Source organism: Durio zibethinus, chromosome 21 (assembly GCF_047325235.1).
Source record: "Durio zibethinus cultivar Kanyao isolate XHJ-2024 chromosome 21, ASM4732523v1, whole genome shotgun sequence".
NCBI lineage: Eukaryota > Viridiplantae > Streptophyta > Magnoliopsida > Malvales > Malvaceae > Durio > Durio zibethinus.
This window is the reverse complement of record NC_143182.1, coordinates 2,510,863-2,527,674: the sequence shown is the minus strand read 5'-3', so window position 1 is coordinate 2,527,674 and position 16,812 is coordinate 2,510,863. Positions and strand designations below refer to the sequence as shown.

General features: G+C 28.1%; 1 pseudogene across 1 annotated transcript; it reads left to right on the top strand.

Moving 5' to 3' along the window:
- The first annotated feature begins 14,255 nt into the window (after positions 1-14,255).
- Positions 14,256-15,944, top strand: LOC111304766 (putative UDP-rhamnose:rhamnosyltransferase 1 pseudogene; annotated as a pseudogene). The gene has a single exon (XR_016331677.1). The product of XR_016331677.1 is annotated as a putative UDP-rhamnose:rhamnosyltransferase 1 pseudogene (transcript).
- The last annotated feature ends 868 nt before the right edge of the window (positions 15,945-16,812 follow it).

Here is a 16,812-nt window from a genome sequence, read left to right as displayed (position 1 = left end):
AGGTCGAAGAATTTCAAATCAATAAGTTGACGAGAATGTTGATAAATTGGGTGGAAGAAAATGATATGAATCAATTCTGTATAAGGTTATGATCTGATACAGGCGTAAAGAGAGAGTAGATCAATATTTTAATTTAAAATATTATAATAATTTTTCGTAGCATAATTATAAAAATTTTTAAGTTATTGGAGTGAGTCAATTGACGAATTATTGAGTTATTTTACTTATTAAGATATATACTAGATTATCTATTTAGGGTTATCCCTCTAACTTGATAATGATGATAAACTCGATATTTCTTTTGTGATTATTGTAACTTTTATAATATTAATAAAGTATATTTATTTTCTTTCAAAGGCATAAAAAACCAAACTGGTGTGTACTTATTATGTCTGAATATTTCATTGCTTATCATCAAGATTAATTTGTAATTTGTTTATTATTTGTTTAGATTTCAGAATATTTTAATTAATTTATGTGAAAGCATTCATCTAAATGTCGTACAAAATGTTATTCATAAAAAAAAATTAATCTGTAACACGTGATACTTTATAATAAGTATAATAATCTCATGGTGTCATGGTTCAAATTCCTGTTCTTTCCAAGTTTCATCCGACTCACTTTCAAAATGTTGTTGATTATTGTTTAACGCAGTCGTATAAACATAAATTTTGTATTGCTTTCACGTAAACATACAAAACTAAATGGTTTCGATTTTCATTGTTGTTGTTAAAATTTGTTTAAGTGAATATCCTTCCCCTTAAACTTATGTACAAGAATCCAATTAGTGGGGCTTCAATGGTTGAAAAAAATAGCCCTTTTGGCGTCTTCTTATATCAAAGCGCACTTCACATGAGTCCCATTCTTTGTAAGAAATGCGCTAGTCTCGTCCAAGAAGCAGTTTCTTTTTCGGCTAATTTTGGCCCATGTTGAAAACTAACGGGATGTGAGTGGCAATTAAGTTGCTATTATCCTAGACATGTGAGTGGCGATGTCGGATGACGTTTGAATTTTGGAGTTTTCCGATCCAATCGACAGACTAGGAATCATTTGAATTAAGGATGTAAATAATACATTTATACTCACAAACTATTCGGATTCGATTCGAAAAAAATTCGAATTCGACTCGATTATTATCAAGTCGAGCTTGAGCTCAAGTAATTTGATTTATCGAGCGAGCCGAGTTCGAATATTTTAATACTTGACTTGAGTACTCGCAAACTTATTCAAATTTTTTTATTTTAAAATATATTTATTAGTTTAATTACATTTTTACCCTTAAAATACAAAAAACCTAAAACTAAAAACCCAAAATCTATTCTTTTCCTCTTTCACTCTCAGCCTCTCCCCTCCCTCAAACAACGCTACCTCTTTACTCATTCCTCCTCCCCAAATAATGCTTTCTCTTTCACTTTCTCCTCTGCTCTTTTTTTGCTTTCTCTAAATCTCCATTGTCATGTTCCTATTCCAACTCTTGCAAGAAAGACCATCCCTACTACAAACTATACTCAGAGGATTGGTGATAACTTATAAGAAGCAAAGATACAAATCAATCGCATATGCTAAGTCAAAATCTCGGTAGGAATAACCATCCTTTCTAGCATCTCTAATATTTATTTTTTTTCCTAGCTTTTTTATTTGTTTTCTAGGTATTTGTGGTATTTCTAGTTTTTTTTTTCTAGGTATATATAGTATTTGAATCTAGATTGTTAAATTATTGATATTATCTTGCGATTCAATGATTATGTAAAAGGATGGTATGTGATTTTATTTTTCTTCTTTTATTTTGTTCTTCTCTTTAAATTGTTTTTATTGTTTTGAATTTTTATGCTTTTTTTTTCATATATTTGGAATGATTCACAAAAGATTTTGCGGTTTTTTTTTTGTTATTCTGATTTTTGTTATGTGGAGAATGAATAAATTACAAATTTTCTATTATGATTCGAGCCAAGCAAGCTCTTGACTCAAGTTTTCCCTCAAGTATAGCTTCGAGCTTTTATTTTTGAATCGAACTCGAGCTCGAGCATTTCAATGTACCGGCTCGGCTCGACTCAATTACACTCCTAATTTGAATGCTTGTTGTCATTTCCTACAACATCGGAAAGTTCAAATTTTCTAAAAATCATCTACAAACCCAAAATCTGGCAACCACAATACTCCTCTGGCCATTGTGTATTCTACCAGAAATTTCAAAAATTCAACCTAAAAATTTCATCAAAAACCCAAATTTTCATAAAATTAAAAAACCTTCCTAGATCCTCCTAAATTAGGATCAAACCCAAAAATTACAGCCTAAATTCCAAATAACAATATCCCATGGATTTTTTAAATCAGATCCAACAAATATAAAAAAATTGAGCTTAAATCTCACAACCCCAACGAATTTAGATTTTCCAAAACCAAACCCTAACTTTTAACCCCGACTTATAGAATCCAAAACCCGATTTCCCTTAAAAAATAAAGATTCTCGATTAAAGAACAAGCCCAAAAAACCCAAAAAGAATTTGAAACCCTCCAAAATTTATAGAAACCATTAAAAAGCCTAAATTCCACCCATTTCTTGAAACCATTTCCTTCTTTTTCCTTATGTGCTTGATGGAGATTTTATAGGGTTCTTTTTAACAGATTTTTAAGGATTTTAAGAAAGATCGAATCTATCATTGAATAGATTCGATCCAAAAGATGGCTTAATTCTTAGTTTTCCAATTGATTTTGTTTCCAATTTCAAACAATTATTATTTTTGAATTTCTAAAAAAAAATTTATTCTGATTTTGTTTCCTTTTTTTTGTTTTTTAAACAAATGAAATTAAATAATAAATAAATAAAACAAATTATATTATATTAAATATTTTCCTATTTGGCCCGAAGTTTCCTTATCGGGCCCAATTAATGGCTTAAGCCTGTTTTTCATCCTAAAAAAATCTTGGACAAAATAGGATGTCTATAATTATCTCACTTTGCATAGTTTTTGTGAAACAGAAATTACGCAAAGACAAAAAACATCCATTTTGTTCAGGTCAACTTAAGGATCCCTTAAACAAAGGTATAAAATTAAAAATAAATAAATCAAGAAATGGGCTCTTCTAAGTAAAAGCTAAACAACTTTAAATAGGAAATGAGCTTCTTACAATAGAAGTTAAATCGCTTAAAATAAGAAATGAGCTCCTCTAAACAAATGCTAAATAATTTTAAAATAAGAAATGGACTCCTTTAAACAGAGGTTAAACAACTTTAAATGAGAAATTAGCTCCACTAAATAGAAGCTAAACAATATTAAAATAAAAAAGAGGTTCCTCTAAATAAAGGCTAAACAACTTTAAATAGAAAATGTGCTTCTCAAAACAAATGCTAAACAACTTTAAAATAGGAAATGCGTTCCTCTAAACAGAGGCTAAACAACTTTAAATAGAAAATGAGCTCTTCTAAATAGAAGCTAAACAACTTTAAAATAGGAAATGAGCTCTTCTAAATAGAGGCTAAACAACTTAAATAAGAAATGAGCTCAACTAAATAGAGGTTAAATAACTTTAAAATAGGAATATGCTCCTCTAAACAGAGGTTAAATAACTTTAAAATAGAAAATAGGTTTTTCTATACAGAGATTAAACAACTTTAAAATAGAAAATGGGACTGAAATGTAAGTCAGAACAAAAAATGATTTGGATTGAGCCGAAGTTAAAATTAAGTGATCGGGAATGAACCACAAGTCGAAGAAATAAAATCCAAAATTTTTAGCTTGAAATTCAAATATTCATAACTTGGAAATTCAAGGATTTGTGTCAAAGATTTACAAGGTTCCAAAACAAAAATTAAAAGATTTCAAGACTCTAAGTTTCACAAAAAATCACAACGATTTCAAAATTCACAAAAAGTCAAGCTTAACAAAGGTTTCAAATTCACAAAGATTCCAAATTTCGCAGAGGTTCCAATTTCATCAAAATTTTTTATTCTCAAGAATTTCATGTTTACAAAAACTTCAATTTTATAAGAATGGAAGATCACAAAAACTTCAGATTCGCAAGAATTTTAGATTCGTAATAGTTTTGTTTTGTAAGAATTTTTATCATTGTAAAAATCCACAAACTGTAATTTTCAGACAATATTCAAAAATTTACATTTGAAAGATTTAAAGTTTTTAATTAAAAATTCATGGATATTCAAATATTCTCATTCAAAAATTTTAGAGATTCATACCCAAAAGTTAGAGATTTTCATTCAAAAAATTTAAGGATTCACATCCAAATTTTGTACTTTAAAAATTTTAGAGATTTACATTCAAAAGTTAAAGATTTTTATTTGAAAAACTTAAAGATTTACATCGAAAATTTTACATTCAAAAACTTTAACATTTTATAACCACAATTTCAAAAATTCTCATCCAAAAAAAGTTCTAAGATTTCACGTCCAAAATTTCAAGGTCCACAACCAAAATTTAAAGATTTTTATTCAAAAAATTTTAGGATTCACATCTAGAGTTTAAAAAATTCTCATTCGAAAAGTTTTGGGATTCACATCCAAAATTTCAAAGATTTTCATTCGAAAGACTTTATGTTTAACAAATTTTGGAAAGTTTTCCTTGTAAAAAAAAATATCATCATGAAAGATTTACCTCATTCAATGATTCAAAAGTAAAAAATTCTCTCCAATCAAACTTAAATTTGTTATGCAATAAATGCCAATACAAATATCTTCTACATGTTACAAATGTAACAATCTAGATTCTCACTAAATGATGCAAATGCATGTCTTAAACAATAATGCAAATGTTATACTATGATTCAAATGTTCTCTACATGATACAAATGCATGCCCCAACCATGATGAAAATGCAATTATCAAGGATTTAAATACAATGTAAACACAATGCATGTAATACAAATGTCACTAAATCAATGTCATAAAATTTCATTTATGGTAACAAAATTCTCAAAAGTCTACCATCTTATATATTCTTTCTTAGCTTCTTCACATTACTGATCTTATGACAAATTCCATCATTTAATCCATGCTATTTTCTCCATCTGGTCATAACTTACGAGTTATGTTGACCAACCCATCATTGTATTCATTACTAAGTCACCTTATTTGCACCTTTCAAATTATCTTTTCAAGCTTCTTTCATTTCTGTCATCTTGGATTTCTTTCAAAAGGATGAAAAAATCATTTACGAATACTGTCATTCACTTATTTATCATCATTCTAATTTATGATAAATGTGATACATTTCTTCAATTCATTCAAAGGATGCAAACTTGGAAAAAAATAAGAAAAATGAGTATTCATTATCGAAAGAAAATCTGGTCAAGAATAAATCAAAGATGAATAAAAGCAAAATAGTGTGGTTATTTAAATAGGATATCAACATCCCAAATAATGACTGTTCAAACAATTTTGCACTTTAATTTAGAATTCTTTCTAAAAAACACATCCTATCGATATTCTTGATTTTTGAAAAAAATCCATATCCTAAGGGTATTCAAATGAAGCTATTTTCTCAAGTTTAATTTTTTTACTTAAACTGTCCTTTCAAGTTTTTAGTTTAAGTCTCTTTTTTTTATTTTTTTTTTACATTTCTTCTGTCTCTTTTTATTTCTTTTTTTTTTTGATCCATCAATGACATTTTGATCAAAATCTCAACAATCTAGTAACAAACCTGCCTTAATTCAATTACGATTCTTCAATTTGAGTATTCACATTCAATCAAAATGAACTTTTAAGGGACGTAATATAAGCTATGGTGAATGGTTATGAAATAAATGGATAAAATAAATCCAAATTGTATTTAAAACGTTATTAAACCAAGGGTTATTTCTTTTCATATAGAGTACCTTGACATTTTACCTCGTCAATTTTTCCTTCATTTTTTTTCTTTTTTTTTCTTTTTTTTTCATCATTTTTCAAGAAAAATTTGAGCACAAAAGGTCTTTGCCATTAAAATTACTAAGAATAAACAAGCTTATAAAACTTTGCCTTTAGTGTGAGGGTGATCTTTGGTTAAGGTTCCTCAAAAAAAAATTTAAAAAAGCTTAAATGGGGTAGCAAAGGATAATTTTACTATTTTTTGTGAAAGATAAAAGAAAGATGGTCATTTCTTATCTTGAACATAAATACTCTCAATGAAGAATATTTATTGATCAAGAGTAAACTTGTAAGTGAACAATTGCAAAGATCTTGTGTTACATCACTTTCAAAATTTTTTACCAAATTTATCTTTTTTTTATTCAACAATCTCAATGAATCAACAATCTTTATCTATTAATAAAATCATCATGAATGATATTTTTAAAATTGTTTTAAAATTGAATCCAAAATTATTGTCATGATTGTCTGAACATTCATTATTTGAAGCCAAATAATAGATATAAAAAAAGATATGATAAGTTAAAAGTACATAATAGTGATTCACACAAAAAAAATGTCATGAAAATGCATTAAATCTACTACTTTTATTAAAATGATAAAAAAATAAGATGAAATCCAAGTACATAAAAGACATCCATATTTTTAAAAAATCCTAAGATGATAAGTAGTTTCAATCAGTATTCCCAAAATCATGCTTCTAGGTGATTAAGTAAAGAGTTTTTATTGACATTTAATTTTTTTGACTTGTTGAAGCTCATCGAACCTGTTTGGTTCAAACTTTGTACCTTGTACTTAAAAGTAGGACATGTTTCTCTGGACTCACATTTTCATTATGGTAGTCACATATGGCATTAATATTGTATCATTTAAGATAGGGACATTTCAATGGCTCCAAAAAGACTAGAGATATCAAGTCATTTTTTATCAATTCTGGAAATAGCTAAATATAGATTATGGGGATAGGATTAATATGAGCTCTCTCTTGGTTGCATCTAGATTTTTCCAAACTACTCTCTTGATTGTAATGCCTTGAAACTAGCGTATTGACAAAAATAAGCCCATATATAAGTGTTTGAAAGGCTGGTTGATAAAGACCTAGAGCAATGTTGTTCATAGTTGGGCAATAAGGCTGGTAAGGGACTTGTAATATAATTAGTCGTCAGATAGTAAGTAGGATTAACATATGGTGGATATAAAGTATAACTTCTTAATTATTGCCCTTCAAAACTTATCGTTTGAGTTTCAACTTTTTTTTTATTATACATCCCACCTTTCTTAGCACTACTGGCCCCTCATTCTTCAAGCTTATCACTCTTTATGACATTTTCAATAATCTCTCATAAGATCACCATATCAATAAAGTTTTTTGCTACATTCCCTATCATTTTCTCATAAGAAGATGCTTTTAGAATGCTAACGAATAATACGATTGTTTATTTCTTAGTAAGATAAGGTTGAACTTGAGCAGCATATCCCTCTATTGTTAGGTATATTCCTTGAAAAACTTTATTACCTTTTTCACCATGCTCTGTAAAGTAAGATGATTAAAGATCATATCAATGATATTATTATATTAGTTTATAAATACCTGAGCAAGCTCAGTTAAAGAGCATATGTAAGTTTGACTAGCTGAACATATCACCTTGCAGTTAAACCAATAAGATTATCTTCGAACAAATGCATTAATAGCTTTTCATTATTAGTGTAGGCAGTCATTTTTTTACAATAAATGGTGACATGAGTTGTTAGACATTTAGTATCATTATACTTCTTGAACTCTAAAACTTTAAACTTTGGCAGGATTACAACATCTGGGATAAGCAAAGGCTGATTGCATCCATGGAGCCATAAAAGTCAATACCTTCAATGGCTCATAATCACTCATCCAACAAGTTCATCTTATATCAAGACTTTAAGTTTTCTAAACTTTCAATCACCTTCAATGTCAACTTTTCATTCTCTTTGAGGTTATCTGAGTTAGGGATCAAAATTGACTCTACTGCTTTTTCAATAAATACATGATTAACGAAACTTTAAAGTTACCCCTGAATTGATACAGATGGTATTCCTGTGTAACTATACCCTATAAGGAATGTTAACTACTATTATGATGTGTCTTGAGTGAATTGGGCCTGATATAGGCTGTAGCCAAAATGATACAAAAGGTTAACAATATCATACAATGGATGGTCTTTAGGTCCAGCCCTTTCTTTTACAGTTTTTCCTTTGTTTAGCTTGCTTAGCTCTTTCAAAATTTTACTAAACTACTTTTTAAGCTCTTATTGGGCCCTCTCTAACTTCTCAATGTAGCTTGCATTATCTTGCTTAATTTTTTTGGCTTGGACTCGAATGTTATACTTACAGTGAATTGGTCAAGCTATCCTTTAACCTTAATTTACCATAATCAGGATAAATATTTAGAATGATGTTCATGAAACCATCTAATTATGAATGCAAAAATGCATGAATGCAATAAGAAGAATTTTTGACATAACAATTGTTAACAAAAGAAATCTTTATTGAACTAAAAGTTATTTTTAAATAAATCCAATATTACATCTATGAAAAGTCTAAAGTTTATTAAAAAAAAAATCTCTAATTTATCGATACTAGCTTTGCACTTCATTAAAAAAATCTAACAGTTCTTATCCATGTGCTCCTACTGGTGGCACATTCGTCTTTTAGTCTTTAACCTTTTCTACCATGTCCATGGCTTTGTAAATAGCCATAGTAATTTGGTCAAGTAAAGACTCTAATTAATTTCTCACATATGTTTCCTTTAATTGCTCACACTCTTCATTCACAACTCATATTTGCATTTTAATTTTAACCACAACTTCATTCAGCATTTAGATATACCTTTGTATCTTATTATTTTCTTATAGCTCAACTTGCAACTGTTTATTTTTTTTAAAAGTTAGGTCAATTCTCGATTGATGGATGACCAAGTTGTGTTAAGGTTGGCAAACAAACTCTTCTTTTCATTCTTTTCTTGTTCAAGTACTTGAACTTTCCTTTTTAGCCTTTTGTTTACAAATTTCAACTTTTTGAACCCTATTTTCATGTCAATAGAAGACTTTGCTAAGCTTTCCATAGATGCAATTAAGACTTTTCTTATTAAAATGATTTTATGACAATTACTTCTTATGATAAATCTAATGATATAGATGCGTGCATAGAAAAAAAAACAATTAGTATACACATAATATATACAAAGAATAATAAATACAAAGAGCAACCTAAAGGATTAGCATGCAAATAATATATACGAAAATAATACTTAAATTTACGAACAAAATAAACATCCTATCATATACCCTATTTAGGAATTTCTAACATAAGGGAAAGCATAACTCTAACTTAGGTTCGAACCCTTAGGGTTTATTTACATGTCAGGTTCAAATATTTGACAATCTAAATATTCTTAAATTGTTCATTACATCATTGTCTATTATAGACTAATAAAGCATCTCATCCTCACCTATTATAGATTACAAGTGAAAATAATTTAATTTGAGTAAGAGTTTTTCACTAGCCTATGTGGAGACATAAAATCTTACGGAGGCACAAGTACTTTACTCCCTTCTAAGGGATAAAACTTGGGTGTAAAGCTCATGTTATACATATGTAAAAATAAATGACATATATGTAAAATACAAACAAGGAAGAAAAAGAAAAAAATCTTAAATTTATTATGGTTTGGATAACAAAAAATCATTTACTGACTTGAATCTCGATGATCTTCAGTGGAGTTGTCAAACTATCATAACATCTAAATTCGTATACCTACCACTAGACATAAATTTTAAAAGTCACCACCAATCTTTTTTGTTTAGATGCAATTGACCACCTAATTGAATATGTCACATTTAAATACGAGTCCCAAGATTAAATTAGGTATCTTTAAATAGTAAATTCTAATCCAAAAAATCGTATTTTAGGTTCAAAATTACGATTATGAGTGAAAAAAACAATAACATCCTCACTCCGCCCATTCAAAAAATGATATCAGTTTGATTTCAAATTATCCAAACTTCAACCATATTTATAATTTACCAAAAAATTTAATATTAAAAATTGATCTTAAAATTACTCCAGTAGTTTGACAGTAATTTAAGATAATTTTCTCACCTTATAAGTATTCATGAAGACAAGTGTCTTACTCTGAAAAAGCTCTATCATCATATTCATTAATGTATTTTTCAAAAAATAATTAATAAAATCTTTCAATAGTTTGGTAGGTTTTACTTTGATGCAAATTCCTTGATAGTTTGATAAGATTTTTTTGTAAATTTATTTTTTAGAGATCGTACTAAATCTTCCAATAGTTTGGTATGATTTAATTTAGGATGCAAATCCTCCAATAGTTTAGTAGGATGAAAATAGAATATTTCATAAATAATAATTTTTTAAAAAATAAAACTGATTTGTGAATTTCTTCAATAGTTTGATAGAATTAATAAAAATTTAAATTCATGAAAAATTATCTAATAGTTTGATAAAATTCATGAATCTATTTTAGAAATTTTTTTATTTTTATATTTTGTCTTTGAATAAAAAAATAAAATTCATAAAATGATATATTTGCTCAATTTAAAATAATAAATAATAATAAAGGATAAAATAATAGTAAAATATATATAATATAATGAAAATAAAATAAGGAAAATAAAATCAAAATCAAAATTGAAAATTAAAAATTGAAAATTAAAAATTAAAAATTAAAAATAAAAATAAAAATAAAAATAAAATGAAAAAAGTAAAACCTACAATCGGGTTAGGTTTGAAGCCGAGTTATGCGCGAATCCTGTTCCAATGGCATGCGGACTTGGGCCTACTCCAAATCAATGTTGTATAGAGCTTATATAAATATTAGCCTTCAGCCCTTTTGTCATCAAATTTTAGACCTCTCTCACTCTATTCTTAAAACTCTCTATGCCCTATCTTTAGAAGATTCAATCGAAATCTTCAACCTTCTCCGAAAATTGACTAGTTTCCTAAATGTCGGCACTGAAAATTTCAAAAGGGCACCGAAAAGTTTAAACTTTCCAAAAACCGTCTACAAACCCAGAATCCAACAATCACAAAACTCCTCTAACCATCATGTATTGCATCAAAAACTTTAAAAATTCAACCTAAAAATTCAATCAAAAACATAAAACCAAAAAATTAAAAAACCTTCCCAAATCTTCCCATATTAGGATCAAACCTAAAAATTATAACCCAAATTCCAAATAACAATATCCCAGGGATTAAATTTTTAAATTAGATCCAACAAACACCAAAAAATTAAGCTTAATCCCAAAACCCTAGAAAATTCAAATTTGCTAAAACCAAACCCTAACTTTTAACCACAACTTCTAGAATCCAAAACCCAATTTCCCTCCAAAATAAAGATTCCCAATTAAAGAACAAACCCATGAAACCCAAAAAGAATCTGAAACCCCTAAAATTTCTAGAAACCACTAAAAAACCTAAATTCCTCCAATTTGCTAAAACCATTTCCCCATTTTTCCTTGTGTGCTTGATGGAGATTTATAGGGTTCTTGTTAATAGATTTTTTAGGATTTTAAAAAGGATCGAATTTGCCATTAAACAAATTTGATCTAGAAGTTGGCTTAATACTTGGTTTTCCAATTCATTTTGTTTCCAATTTCAAACAATCATGATTTCTAAATTTCAAAAAAAAAATTATTTTGATTTTGTTTCCTCTTTTTTTTTTTAACTTTGACCTTTTTTTTTACTTTTTTTTAAAACAAATAAAATTAAATTAATTAAATTAAATTAAAGATTTTCCTATTAGGCCCGAAGTTTCCCAATCGGGCCCAATTTACGATTAAAAGCCCATTTTTCATCTCGAAAAAATCTCAGATAAAATAGGTTGTCTACATTATTCATATTTTAAATAATTATATTTGAAAAGAAACAATTATCATATTACAAACGATTATAACTATTCAAATATAAATAAATTATTATTCATAAAGGTCATGATTGTACAAAAAGTTATAACCATTTGAATAAAAGTTTATATATGTTCATTCATTATAAATAAATCTTTCAGTATGACCATTTTTACTACTTTTACTTAGAGAATTTTGAGGTTTTATTATATCCTAAAGGTATAATTGCATTTAAAAAATTGTTATTCACACTTCAAAGCTAAAAATTTTTTCTCTTATTTTTTATTCTTTTGTTTTTTTTTTTTTTGACAAAAAGAAGTGATAATGGATCATTTAACAGCAATGGCATAGCTAAGGCTCTAAAACCGGCCTTGGTATCTAAGGAAAGAGAGAATATATATAAGGGTTCGGGCTAAAAAAGCATTAAATTAGACTTTTGGAACCAAAACCAGCAAGATATTTACTTTGATAGTGTTAGAGGTATTTTTGGGTCCAAATGATAAATTGGATTTTTTTTTCCTTATTAATGATTGTCAGTTGACAGTTATGGTATTTTCAATTTTTTAAACCAATCTAACGTGTACAATGCCACATCAGCTCAACTACGGCACTATTCTACCCCACCTCACCTTCCACCTTTAAATAGAGCCATTTATGTACAATCTATCCATTTGATTATTTTCTTTACTTCTTATTTTTCCTTTCTTTCTGACTTTCCTTATTCCAACCTCTAATTTAAGCATTGAAGTGTAAACGCAAGAAATACCTCCTATCTTTACTTTTAACTATTCTCTTTCTCTTGTGAGATTTTAGGGTTTTCACTTTCAATTCAAAGCTCAATACAGTTAGATATATTTGTTGAGTACATAGAGAAAAAATAGAGCTGCAACTTATCACAAGCCATAATAATCTTCCAAAGAAAAAATATTACAAGCAATAAATTTCTTTTTCTTTTCAAGTATTTAAAAACTTTAAAAAAATAATGCTACACTTAATAATCATCATGCGCCAAGCCTTAAAAGTCAAGTGTGTTACAGAATTATTCAAATAAGTAAGGTTTGGTTACTTTTGTATTGCTCTAGTTAATAATGTCCATCTAATGATATTTAAAGGCCTGTAATTATGGTTTTAGGTTGAGTTTTTCATATGCAAAAAGATTTAAATGAAGATTTTTAGGTGAAATTCATGAAATTTTTTTATTAAAATCGATCTAACAAAAATTAAAAATCAAAATCAAAATTAATAGAATGAAAATTTTTATTATATAAATCAAATATGTAAATTTTAAAAAAAATTAATATGTTTTTTATATAAACATTTTTAATTAAAATTTTGATATAATTTTTATCATTAAATAAATAGTGATTAAATTTAATTATAAATAGCATTTCAAATAATTTTTTTACATATTATTGATCTTTTTATTAAACTCTATCAATTTATTAATTTAAAGTTTTATTAAAATTTTTATTAAATTATTTTTAATAAAAAAATTTCACAAATTTTACCCAAAAAATTTCATATAAAAATTTTTCCTTTTGTCTAATAAAATAGTAATAGTAACACATTTTAGCCTATAGTATGGAAGTTTGATCCTATTTAAATTGATACATATAAAGATAATTTAAGGCAAGTTGCTATTTAATTATTTATCTTAATGTTTTTTTTTTTTTACAAAATTTTTTAGTTAAGTTATTATACTGTCATGGAAAAAATTTTGTCAGCTTTCTCATTTAATTAAGCTCAATCTGATCGATATATAATATCTAAGTTCAAATCCAATAATTGCACGTCTTATCTTCAACTCAAGTCAAAACACCTTATCTACCTCAAATTTACGTAAAAGCAAAAATGAAATAGAAATTTCAATTATTGCTCAATTGATGTCGCTTGTCCAAGACCACAACTTGTGATTGCAATTTACATATTGTATTTTTATTAGGCTATTTACTTGTTAAAAAATTGATTGATTAATGGAAAGTGATTTATTGAATAATAAAATATTATGATTTTTTTTTAAATAGTCTTTCCATTTTGAAAAGGATAATATAATTTTTTATAAAAGAACTATTTATTGATTTTATTATTTAATAATTTCGTAAACATAATTTTATTCAAATTGAATTTTGAATATAATTTTTTTAAATTCAAACTCAATTTAATTTTAGAATATTATTTTATTAATAACAAATTATTTAATTTCAATAAAAACTTAAAATATTAATTATATTAAAAAAATTTAATAGTTTAATTATAAATATTTTATAATTTTCCTTAAGTCAAACTTTAAACATAATTTTTTTATTTTTATCTTCAACCCTAAATATTATTATATTAATAAAAATATTTTTATTTAATTTTAATAAAAATTTAAAATTTTAATATTAAAAATATTTTAATATTAATATTTTAAATATTTTATTTTATATATTATTAAAAATGAATATTTTTAAAATTTCAATTATAAATAGTATTATAATTTTACTCTAGTCGTAAAAGAAACAACCCTAAATGTTTCTAGTTTCTACTTTCTAGTACAATTCCTAAGCAAACAGGGCAAGACAAATAAGCCTGACTCGCGTTCGTTTAAGAGGTGTTTTTCTCAAATCCTGGGTAGAGTTGGCTAGAGATCTTCATGTGGTGATGCTTCCATGGTCTGCTTTTGGCCATTTGATACCATTCTTTCAACTCTCTGTAGATTTAGCCAAAGCTGGAGTAAAAGTCTCCTTCATATCAACCCCCGGAAACATCCGAAGACTCCCTAAAGTTCCTTCAAATTTAGCAACCCTGATAGACTTTGTAGATTTTCAATTGCCAAACTTGGACAACGAACAACTCTTGCCAGAAGGTTGTGAGGCCACGGTGGACATTCCTTTCGAGAAAGTTCAATACCTGAAGATTGCATACGATCTGCTGCGACACTCGGTCAAGCAGTTCATCTCAGATCAACGACCGGATTGGATATTCGTGGATGTAATTCCTTATTGGGTGGTTGAGATTGTCCAAGAGCTCCAAATCCCTCTCATTAATTTCTCAGTTTTCTCTGCTTCTGCATTTGCTTTCTTTGAAAATCCAATATCCCTTACTGGTGATGGCCAAAAGAGATTGAGGTTTTCTCCAGAGAGTTTGACTTCACCGCCTGAGTGGTTTGATTTTTCTTCTTCATTGGCTTACCCTAGATTCCTAGCGACTGGCATGCACGAAGGTTTTTATGGAGAGAATGCTTCTGGAATATCTGACGCTGAAAGGGTTGCTAAAATTATTCAGGCCTCTAAAGCTTTTGCTGTCCGTACTTGTCCTGAATATGAAAGTGAATACTTGAACACATTGGAGAAGATAATTGTCAAACCAGTGTTTCCCATTGGCTTGCTCCTACCAGAAAAACCTCAAGGAAGAAGAATTACCACTGACAAGTCATGGACTGAAATCTTTGAGTGGCTTGATGTACAAAAGCCTAAGTCAGTTGTGTTTGTAGGGTTTGGAAGCGAGTGCAAGCTAAGCAAAGAACAAACTCATGAGATAGCAAATGGACTGGAGCTATCAGGATTGCCATTTTTATGGACACTTAGGAAGCCTGATTGGGCTCTTACTGACCTTGATGCTTTGCCTTCAGGATTTAGTGAGCGTACTCATGGAAGAGGAGTTGTCTGCTTTGGTTGGGCACCACAGTTGGATATATTGGGACACCCTTCAATTGGGGGCTCTTTATTTCACGCTGGATGGGGTTCTATTATAGAAACATTGCAGTTTGGGCATTGTCTGGTGGTGCTACCATTTACGATAGACCAGCCCTTGAATGCAAGGCTATTGGTAGAGAAGGGTTTGGCTGTAGAAATAGAGAGAAGTGAAGATGGATCGTTTAGCAGGGTTGGTATAGCTGAGGCTCTAACACTTGCCATGGTGTCCAAAGAGGGAGAGGGTCTAAGAGTCCGAGCTAGATCTGAAGCAGCTGAAGTTTTTGGGAACAGAGACCTGCAAAATTATTACTTCAATGGTTTTGTCGAGTATCTGGAGAAAAATGGAGCTGCAAACCAGAGGCCATGATCCTCCAAGTTCAAACATTAAAATAAACAAGGCTTTGTTCAGTTACTAGCAAGCTTTTTCCCATTATTGAGCTGTTAATCTATAAACTTTTTATAAGTAGATAACAATGTATGGTTCTTGCTATTTTATTTCAATGTCTACTTAAATAATTAAACTTCGACTTAAATTGATTTTTAGCAAAACTCCACACGATTTGAGATGATCCCATCTATCTTTTATTCGGGTGGTGGGTCCAGGAGAACCAATTTTTTCTTGATTTACTCGTGTGGATACAATGTAGTTAAAAATCAAGAAGGTAGATGGTATACAGGGGCAAAATCAAACGACAAACAAAGAAAATACGGGCAAAAGCCTACAAGAACACAGAAATTATGTTCTTATGGGAAATGCAAGGAATTGGACGCCTGCAACCACTATTACACTATTTGTCTTTGGTACAATCATTATTTATTTTATTATTATTGCATAAATATTAAATTTAACAATACTGATTTTTAAAAATATCCTAATAAACTTTTCCTCAAGTTGTCCCATGTGATTCGCATTTTCTTTAATGGCTACAGCCAATTAATGGCAGAGCCCTTTAGTGTCCACTGAGGGCTTACGCTCCATCGGAGGCAAAAAAAAATACGAAATCATGTGTTCTAATTATAAATAAAGCTCAACAAATTCTCGTTACTTCAATTTATTTGCTGTTGAAATTATTATTGATTTTATTCATTGTCATTGTTACATTAAAGAGAGAATTTTCAGCAATTAATATTTTGAAGATTTGTTTGAATGATCAAATAGGAGATTAATGGTGAAATGATAGTTTAATTGTATAATTAAAAATTAAAGTTTATATTTGATATGTTATCAATTATAAATTCTAAATATTGTCAATAAATTTAATGATATTACTTCATTACTAAGATGAATCAAATTATATCATCTAATTAATGAGTAAATTTTTTAAAATTTTTTAACTTTTTGTATATTTAATTTAAAGATTAATATTTA